This window comes from Octopus sinensis, linkage group LG7, assembly GCF_006345805.1.
Source record: "Octopus sinensis linkage group LG7, ASM634580v1, whole genome shotgun sequence".
Lineage (NCBI taxonomy): Eukaryota > Metazoa > Mollusca > Cephalopoda > Octopoda > Octopodidae > Octopus > Octopus sinensis.
This window is the reverse complement of record NC_043003.1, coordinates 72,811,962-72,819,086: the sequence shown is the minus strand read 5'-3', so window position 1 is coordinate 72,819,086 and position 7,125 is coordinate 72,811,962. Positions and strand designations below refer to the sequence as shown.

General features: G+C 37.5%; 1 pseudogene; it reads left to right on the top strand.

Annotated features, from left to right (window-relative positions):
• Positions 1-306: 306 nt before the first annotated feature.
• Positions 307-425, top strand: LOC115214587 (annotated as a pseudogene).
• Positions 426-7,125: the final 6,700 nt, after the last annotated feature.

The following is a 7,125-nucleotide window of genomic DNA, read 5'->3' as shown; positions in this document are numbered from 1 at the left end:
AATTGAGGTGAAGGTCTATTTAATCGACCACTTATACAACATTTGGCAAATTGTGCCGGGAGAGAGCAATTATTCTCCCATTATGCCTTCAATTCAAATTCCTCAAATGCCATTTTTACATTCTACTTTCTCATGCTCAATGAATTAAATACCAAGAATGTAGTTACTTTGATTCAAATACTTTTACTCCTCTCGTAAAAAAAAGCCTGTCATCTTATTATATTTGGAACATGTTATTGTTGCTGTTTTATATATATGCTTTTTGTTTTGTCCAGGCATGGGTATGTGGTAAGAAGCTTGCTTCCTGCTTACGGCCACATCACGTTGAAAGCACCGGTTCTCGTCCGATCACCGAAGTTAAGCAACGTCGAGTCTAGTTAGTACTTATATGGGTGACCGCTTGGGAAACCTAAGTTATGTAAGCTAAAAAGAAAAGAAAAAGGTGGTGAGCTGGCAGAGTCGTTAGCACGCCGGGCGAAATGCTTAGCAGTATTTCGTCTGCCGCTACGTTCTGAGTTCAAATTCCGCCGAGGTCGACTTTGCCTTTCATTTTTTCGGAGTCGATGAAATAAGTACCAGTTACGCACTGGGGTCGATATCATCGACTTAATCCGTTTGTCTGTCCTTGTTTGTCCCCTGTCTGTGTAGCCCCTTGTGTGCAGTAAAGAAATAGGTATTTCGTCTTGTGGGCAATAAAGAAATAAGAAGCTTGCTTCCTAACCACATGGTTCCAGGTTCAGTTTGACTGCATGGCACCTTGTGCAAGTGTCTTCTACTATAGCCTCAGACTGAACAAAGCTTTATGAGTGCATCTGATTGACGGAAACTGAAAGAAACCCGTCATATGTGTGTGAGTGTGTGTGTGTGTGTGAGCGCACACGCGCACCTTTGTGTCTGTACTTGTCCGACACCACCGTTTGACAAGCGGTTCGGCAAAAAGAGTTCGATAGAATAACTACCAGGCTTAAAGTAGGCTTAAAAGTAAGTATTGGGGTCGATTCATTCAACTAACAATTCTCCAGGGTGGTATCCCAGCATGGCCGCAGTCTAATGAATGAAACAAGTAAAAGGTAAAGATAAGGAATTAACATGCCTTTTTCCCGTAGATGACCATTATAACGTATAATTTATGTTTCTTGAAATTACTTGTGGAGGAAAATTTTAAAGAAGCTGTCCACTTGCTTGTCTTTATAATCTAGCATTTATATAGGGGAAAAAATCTGATTTGCGACCTACTGTCCCTCATTCACTGCAATCACGTGTCTTAATTACAGAAATTAAAGGAAGCGTCGGGAAGTATATTAAAAGATGTTCTTTCTATGAGTGTAACAGCATTAAATTAATCTTCGGTGAAATGGTAGTGCTAAAAAGTATTAAAAAAAAAGAAATATTTGAATCCCAGCTGACTCGTAGCGCTCAATCTAGAAATTGTCTTACATCACGATCTAAATTTCTCTGGTAATTGCTGGTTTCTTGAACAGGGATTTCTTATTGTAATTTACCCAAACTTCAGATGGTAGCCACTTCTTTGGAACACGGAAAATTTTGTTTACAACGTTTAGTTACTGCAGTTTGGATTCTGATTCAAATATTTTCTTCGTTGAATTTTAATTCCCTGGGTCTCATTAAATACATATCGCAGCATAGGAAAGCGAATTATCTTAAATAGAAAAAAAACTTTCAATTTTGTTTACTGTAACAGATGCTGCTGAGCTGCAAATATTCACTGTCAGTTACTTTTATATAAGTTTTGCAATGATGCAAGGTCCCCTTTCTTAGCTCTCTCATATTGTCTGTGCCTAAGGCTGCCCACCTTAGCTTTCTTGCATAGTCTGCACCAAGGGTTAAAAGCTTCTCCAAAAATTAACGTTTTTATGAGACAAATTAGAATGTCTTCAGTATGATAGAATTTCCAAAAACATATCAAAGTTAATCAAATATATTACTCGTCCGATGATCTAAGTTAATATAATAACGGACGATTAAACCAACCAAACCTCCGCCTTCTTTTCCATAAATCATTGGCTTTGCGCCAAGGAAATAAATCATAATTGTAGTTTAGCCAATTATAAGTTGGCGAGATATATTTTGTCCAGAATTTTCAGTAATTTTTACCAAATCACTGATTGATAATGGCTTTGAAGCATTCTAAACGAGATAGTCTCCGATATGGATTTATGGATTTTCTTCACCAGCTTTCTCCTAAATACTGAACATTAAAACTGATACAATAAGAATAAACTTCTCCAGTTTCTGAAAAGAAATTAATTAACGCTATGACAGTGGTGGTTGTTGTTGTGTTGGTGGTGGTGGTGGTGGTGGTGGTAGTAGTAGTAGTAGTGTAGTAGTAGTAGTAGTAGTAGTAGTAGTAGTAGTAGTTGTTGTTGTTGTTGTTGTAATGGTAGTAATAGTAATAACTTATATTGATACAAGTTACAAAAGTGAAGTGTGATAATCAAATGAACAAATACAAAAACAAGACAGAAAACTACTTGAAAAGGAGACTAACAGATAATTTGTCAAAAGACTCAGCATCTACACAGAGCAACTGGGCATATTTGAAAAAACAGAGATACTACAAGAAAATGATGATACCTTATTTTCGTAGCTGTAGAAAATTTTTAAAAAAACAGCTGTAAATTGCATGACCCCTTATTAAAGTTTCCGATAAAACATAAATTAAGTAAGGATGTTTTGCAGCGCCGAATCTCTGTCCTTCGAAATGTAAAAACCCAGCAGTTATGTAGCTTAAACCTTACTCTAACTTTTTGGCTATATCTTAAAAATTAAAGACACAGTAGAGAAATTTACAGTAGGATTTTCAGAATCTACGCTTAAATGTATAACAGACTACAAATTTGTGGAGAGTAAATTAGACAGAACTATCTACCAAAGTACATAAGGGGTACTCAGTTTAATGACTCCAATTGATAATATTCATGGCGATCAGATTTTAAGTTCAAAACAAAACAGCATGTAACTAAATATGGCAAGAACCGATAATCGAAAGATTCTGCTATGTACTGTCATAATTCTAACTATTTTCATTCTGCAAACTGAAAATATTCGTCTGTCTAGCGCCAATCCTCTATCAACGATAATTCTACAATCTACCGACATTCTTGTTTCTACAGCCATTTCTCTATACAAGTGCTACTCCGTACTCCACAGCTATTGCATTTTCTTCTGACATTCTTCTATTTATTGACAGTCCGCTAAAACTGCCACATCTACTGCAAACCCTCTACATACGATCATTCCTCTATACTATTTAAATACTCCACCTATAGCCATTCTTCTAGCCAATGCCTTTCTTATACTTAATTATTTTCATCTCTCTACTGACATCCCGCTGTTCTATGCCAGTTTCTATGTCTATCATTCCTATATCTATTTAATGCACCTCCACTGTATACTGAAATTACTCAATCTAAAGCATACCTCTACCATTATCCTTTTATCTCCTACAAATCCTTCTTCCACTGCTGTTTTCCTATCTACTGCCGTTTCTCTATCTTGTATTAGTCTTCTATCTACTGACAATCCTCTGTCAATTGATAGGGTCCTCTTTTTACTATTGCTATTTCTCTCTCTTCAGCCATTCCTCTATCTACCACAATTCTAACGTCTATTGCCAGTATTCGTTTCTAGTACCATTTCTTTATCACCACCCATCTCTTATATACTGACATTCCTCTAAATAGTACCATAATCTTTCCCTCCTCTCACTCTCTCTCTCTCTCTTTCTCTTAACTATGCTCCATCTTTTACCCCCATTTCTATCGCTACTACCACCATTCTACCTAGCTCCATTCCTTAGTCTATTGCGATTTCTCTCTCAGTTGTCTTTCCTCCATTCATATTCATTCCTCAGTCTACAGCCATTCTTCTATTTAATGCTGCTTTTCTCTTTAATTACTTTCCTTTATCTTTCATCATTCCTCTGTCTACTGTCTCCTTAATGCCAGTCATCTCCCTAATATCATTCTTCTTTACACTACCTTTCTTCTATGTACTATGATCCCTATATCTACACTCAAGCTGGCAGAAACGTTAGCGCGCCGGGCGAAATGCGTAGCCGTATTTCGTTTGTCGTTACGTTCCGAGTTCAAATTCCGCCGAGGTCGACTTTGCCTTTCATCCTTTCGGGGTCGGTAAATTAAGTACCAGTTACGCACTGGAGTCGATGTAATCGACTTAATCCCTTTGTCTGTCCTTGTTTGTCCCCTCTGTGTTTAGCCCCTTGTGGGTAGTAAAGAAATATATATCTACACTCAACTTGCTACCGTTCCTTTATCAACTATCTTTCCCCTACTTACTGCCATTCCTTTATTTATTACCACCCTTCTAAATATTGCCTGTCCTCTATCAATTTCTGTTCGTCGTCTGCCACGGTTCCTCTATCCACTGTTATTGTTCTACCTTCTACCATTTCTCTAACGAGTACCATTCCCATCTCGGATGCCATTTCGCTTCCTTTTTTCATTCCTCATCACATTACCATTCCTATATCAATTGACATTCCTCCGCTGCATTTTGTCTCTCTTCTACCTTTCGGATAAATACTTTAATTCACCCCTTTTATTGCCATTCATCTACCTAATTCCATTCCTCCATCATTCTTCTACCAACTGCCATGCCTGCATTTACTGCCATTGTTCTATCAGAATGGATTCCGTGGACAGCGAGGCTCACCAATGGAGAAGTTCTTAAGCAGATCAGGCCGAAAATGTCGCTAGAAGCTACGATCACCAAGCATAGATTGGCATATTTCGGTCATATTATGCGGAGAAAATCCCTGGTGAAGGACATCATGCTCGAAATGATCAGTGGCAAGAGAGGAAGAGGCCGACCAAGAATCCACTGGCTTGACACCATCAAGAGTGATACCGGAATGGACATAGCCAATCTGAAAGAAGCGGCCCAGGATAGAACTGACTGGAGGACACTGATCCAACGAGTAACCGAGAGTTTACTTCGACTGAGCGGATAGATAGATAGGTTCTATCAGTTGTCATTCTTATGTCTATTCCCATCCCAGTAAGCAGTACCATTCCTCTCACATTCATCTGTCTACTAACCTTCAGCTTTCTATTTTTCTTCACCAACTTCTATTCTTCTGACCACTGCCATTTCACTCTCCCGTTCCTTTCCTCTCTTTCATTTGCCATTACAGAGAGAAACAGGCACAGAGAGAGTGGCAAAGAGAGAGACAGATAGAGAGAGACAGACAGAGCAAAAGAGAGGGAGGGAGAGACAGAAAAGTCATCAACATCTATGCAAGAAAAAAGAGAAAAATATACATAGTGGGTTATTATCTCTGACTTACTCTGTTGCTTTCTCTCTTTCTCTCTCTCTCTCTCGTTTTTTCTCTGCGATTTATCTCCGTTTCGTTTTTCCTAATTTTCTCTTCTCCTTCCTCTTCCTCCCTCCCTCTCCTTTGCTTGGGTCTTATTTTCTTTCTGTTTTTTTTTTGTTTTTTTTGCTTTTCTTTCTGTCTCGTTTATATCATAATTAAAACAATATTATTTCGATTTTTCAGCTTTTTCTTATGAGAAAATAGTTAACTCATCTCTTCTCCACATCTCTCTCTCTCTCTCTCTCTCTCCTCTCTCTCTCTCTCTCTCTCTCTCTCTCTCTCTCTTATTTTCTCTCTCAGTCATTTTTTTCTATCATTTTCTTTCTTTTTTGCTTTTCATCTTTGTCGGATTTTTTTTCACCTTTGTAGCTTTCTATCTATCTGGGTCTTCTTTTCTCTCTATTTCTTTTTTTTTTCATCCTGTCTAGTTTATATCATATTTAAAACATTTCATCCTAAGAAAATGGATTACCCATTACATTCAAATTAATTAATTTAATTAATTAATCATGTATGTTAATTACTTAATTATATAAATGATGTTTTTACTCCATTTATTGAAACAGCACTACAGAACAATTTAATTATGAATCATACGTGAAATTTATGATTCGCTACTTTTTAATATTATATGTTGCTTTAGCCTATCGTTTTACAGAATCTGTTTACATAGGCAGGTTTATTCCACCAATGATTATAGCATTATAATTATTTAGCTCAATTACAGTGGATTTTATTATGCTTATACATCAATTCGCTTTAGATAGATAGATAGATAGATAGATAGATAGATAGATAGATAGATAGATAGATAGATAGATAGATAGATAAGTTTCTTTATTGGCCACACAGGGCTGCACACAGATGGGACAAGTTACAAGGTAGAGCTTTTCTTTTGGGAGATGAAAAAACAAAAAACAAAAGAAGAAAAAAAGAAAAAAAGGGGTGGCGTAGGTTTTCGATCAAGAGGGATCGTAAAAGGGAAGAAAAGAACAAAAATAAATAAATAAATAAATAAATACAATAAAAAATAAAAGAATAAAAAGAAAAAAAAAGAAAAGGAAAAGGAACGAAAGAAAAGAGAAATGAAAAAAAAGAGAAAAAAGGGGAAGGAAAAAAGGGGAAGAGGAAAAAAAAACGATCAATAGGGATCGTGTATCACAGTGTTATGATATATGTGTAAAGGGGAAAGCAAGTAAGGTTTATCCGTGGGAAGAAAAGCCTACGAAAAGGACCACGGTAACCTTGGTCAATATTGTTATATGTTACCACACATTGTTTGCAAGTGGGTAACCCTCTGTTTTCAATTTCTGGGTTCATAGGATTATGCTCAAGGTGGCTTCGTCATTCATACGTGCCATCCTTGCTACATTCACCCATCTTTTTTAAAACATTCGCTAGACAAAACTTGCCTCTCTACTCTCACTTTCCTTTTCAAGTGGTACTTGAAGAAGTTGATGAGAGATTGACCAGAGAGGAAAGTGTTTGTCTCCAATCCTTTCAGACGCGTCCACCAGATACATTCTTTCGCCATAGCCACAAGGATGATGAAAATAGCTCTTCCTTCCCATTTGAAGGAAGGAGGCGTGACAATATTGACGATAGACTCAGCTGATAAACCGACTCGTCCCACATGTGACAGCAGTTGTTCGACATAAGCCCACAGGTTGGAAATTGTTGGACACTGCACGAGTGCGTGCACAACGGTTTCGTCGCTCTGACCGCATCTCGGGCAGGTCGCCCCGTGTTTCTCGAGCCGTGTCTGT